The following is a 2,966-nucleotide window of genomic DNA, read 5'->3' on the forward strand; positions in this document are numbered from 1 at the left end:
CCCATCAATGCATGGTGTTCTTCGACTGATCGTTACTCTCGATGGTGAGGATGTTATTGATTGTGAACCCATATTAGGCTATTTACACAGAGGAATGGAAAAAATCGCGGAAAACCGAACTATTATACAATACTTACCTTATGTAACAAGGTGGGATTATTTAGCTACTATGTTTACAGAAGCAATAACAGTAAATGCACCAGAATTCTTGGAGAATATTCAAATACCACAAAGAGCCAGCTATATTAGGGTAATTATGTTAGAATTAAGCCGGATAGCTTCTCACTTGCTATGGCTTGGACCTTTTATGGCGGATCTCGGCGCACAGACTCCTTTTTTCTATATTTTTAGAGAGAGAGAGAATTAATATATGATCTATTTGAAGCTGCTACAGGTATGCGAATGATGCACAATTACTTTCGCATCGGAGGAGTAGCCGCCGATCTACCTTATGGATGGATCGATAAATGTTTAGATTTCTGTGATTATTTTTTACGCGGAGTTGTTGAATATCAACAACTTATTACACAGAATCCAATTTTTTTAGAGCGAGTTGAAGGAGTAGGTTTTATTAGCGGAGAAGAAGCAGTAAATTGGGGCTTATCGGGACCGATGTTACGAGCTTCTGGAATACAATGGGATCTTCGTAAAGTAGATCCTTATGAGTCTTACAACCAATTTGATTGGAAAGTCCAATGGCAAAAAGAAGGGGATTCGTTAGCTCGCTATTTAGTACGAATTGGTGAAATGAGGGAATCCATCAAAATAATTCAACAAGCTGTAGAAAAAATTCCTGGAGGACCTTATGAGAATTTAGAAGTCCGACGCTTTAAGAAAGAAAAGAATTCTGAATGGAATGATTTTGAGTATAAATTTCTTGGTAAAAAACCTTCGCCCAATTTTGAATTGTCAAGACAAGAGCTTTATGTAAGAGTAGAAGCCCCAAAAGGTGAATTAGGGATTTATCTAGTAGGAGATGATAGCCTTTTCCCCTGGAGATGGAAAATCCGTCCACCCGGGTTTATTAATTTGCAAATTCTTCCTCAGCTAGTTAAAAAAATGAAATTGGCTGATATCATGACGATATTAGGTAGTATAGATATCATTATGGGGGAAGTTGATCGTTGAAATGATAATAGATAGGGTAGAGGTAGAAACTATCAATTCTTTTTCGAAATTGGAATTATTAAAAGAAGTCTATGGACTGATATCGATTCTACCCATTTTGACCCTCCTTTTGGGAATAACAATAGAGGTACTCGTAATTGTGTGGTTAGAAAGAGAAATATCTGCGTCGATACAACAACGTATTGGTCCTGAATATGCTGGCCCCCTGGGCCTGCTTCAAGCTATAGCAGATGGGACTAAGCTACTTTTAAAAGAAGATATTCTGCCATCCCGAGGAGATATTTCTTTATTTAGCATTGGACCCTCTATAGCAGTCATATCAGTTTTATTAAGTTTTTTAGTTATCCCTTTGGGATATCATTTTGTTTTAGCCGATCTTAGTATTGGTGTTTTTTTATGGATTGCCATTTCAAGTATAGCTCCTATTGGTCTTCTTATGGCAGGATATAGCTCAAATAATAAATATTCTTTTTCAGGCGGTCTACGAGCTGCTGCTCAATCCATTAGTTATGAAATACCATTAACTTTTTGTGTGCTAGCAATATCTCTACGTGTGATTCGTTAAAATAGATCTTTTTCCTATAAAATCCATTAACTATTTATATTCCTTTTCTTATTTAGTATTTGGGTTGGTAAGTTAAACTAGATAGCTATATGAGTGAAACAAAACAGCTTAAAAATTTGTAGTAAAAAGAAAAAATCTCATTTCCTACGTACAAGAAAAAAGTGGAAGTAAACATAAGCAGTGTAAACTCTTTATCCCAAGGTTGATATTTTTTAATTAGTCATCATATCTTGAAGCGGCCAAGAATAAAGGATTCACGATATGGAATTCCATTACTAGAATACTCCTAGTTATTACTATAACTTAATAATCCATAAGAAGAATCCACCAAAAGTTAGTGAAGGGTTAGGAACACTAAAGTACATAAAGGATTAGTAATGGAAAATCTAAAACATTAGAGATTTTTGCCCATAAAAGGAATCATAATAAGGACTTGCAATTTGTAGAAATTATCAAGTAGTACTTTCTTCGGATTCCGATCCAGAGTATGTTCCCATTCACTTGTTAAGGAAATGGCTATCAAGAACGAATTAACCCTTTATCCATTTTTTCTTTTTGAATACCCCCTCCCTGGGGAAAGAAGAATAGTAAAAAAGATATGGAGTGCACTAGAAAAAATTTTCATTATTTCCTTCCTCTATCCATATTCATGCAGAATTGCTCATGAACTAATACCCAACTCTTTCCATTTATTAATTGAATTCCTATAACAAGTAACAAGTGTTTTATTCCAAGATTAAGTTATTACTGAACAAAGAAAAATTTTCATTATATTATAAAGGATGAGATCAATTCGGAAGCGCTTTTTCTTATTCTAGCAGACGGAATTCCTTTGGTCTAATTTAGGACTTTCAAATCTATTTATTTTATTTTATCTAATTCTATCTACGCCCCAGGGGCTAGGAACAAAACAGTCCTTTCTTTTTTCTGATCATAGAGAAGCCGTATGAAGCTAAGGTTTCATGTACGGTTTTGAAATAGCGGTGGGAACTGTGATGTTATCATCGACTATGATTATCTAACAGTTCAAGTACAGTTGATATAGTTGAAGCACAGTCAAAATACGGTTTTTTTGGATGGAATATTTGGCGTCAGCCTATAGGTTTTCTGGTTTTTTTAATTTCTTCTTTGGCAGAATGTGAAAGATTACCCTTTGATTTACCAGAAGCGGAGGAAGAATTAGTAGCAGGTTACCAAACTGAATATTCCGGTATCAAATATGGTTTATTTTATCTTGTTTCTTACCTAAATTTATTAGTTTCTTCTTTATTTG

The sequence above is a fragment of the Aegilops tauschii genome, unplaced genomic scaffold, assembly GCF_002575655.3.
Source record: "Aegilops tauschii subsp. strangulata cultivar AL8/78 unplaced genomic scaffold, Aet v6.0 ptg000501l_obj, whole genome shotgun sequence".
NCBI lineage: Eukaryota > Viridiplantae > Streptophyta > Magnoliopsida > Poales > Poaceae > Aegilops > Aegilops tauschii.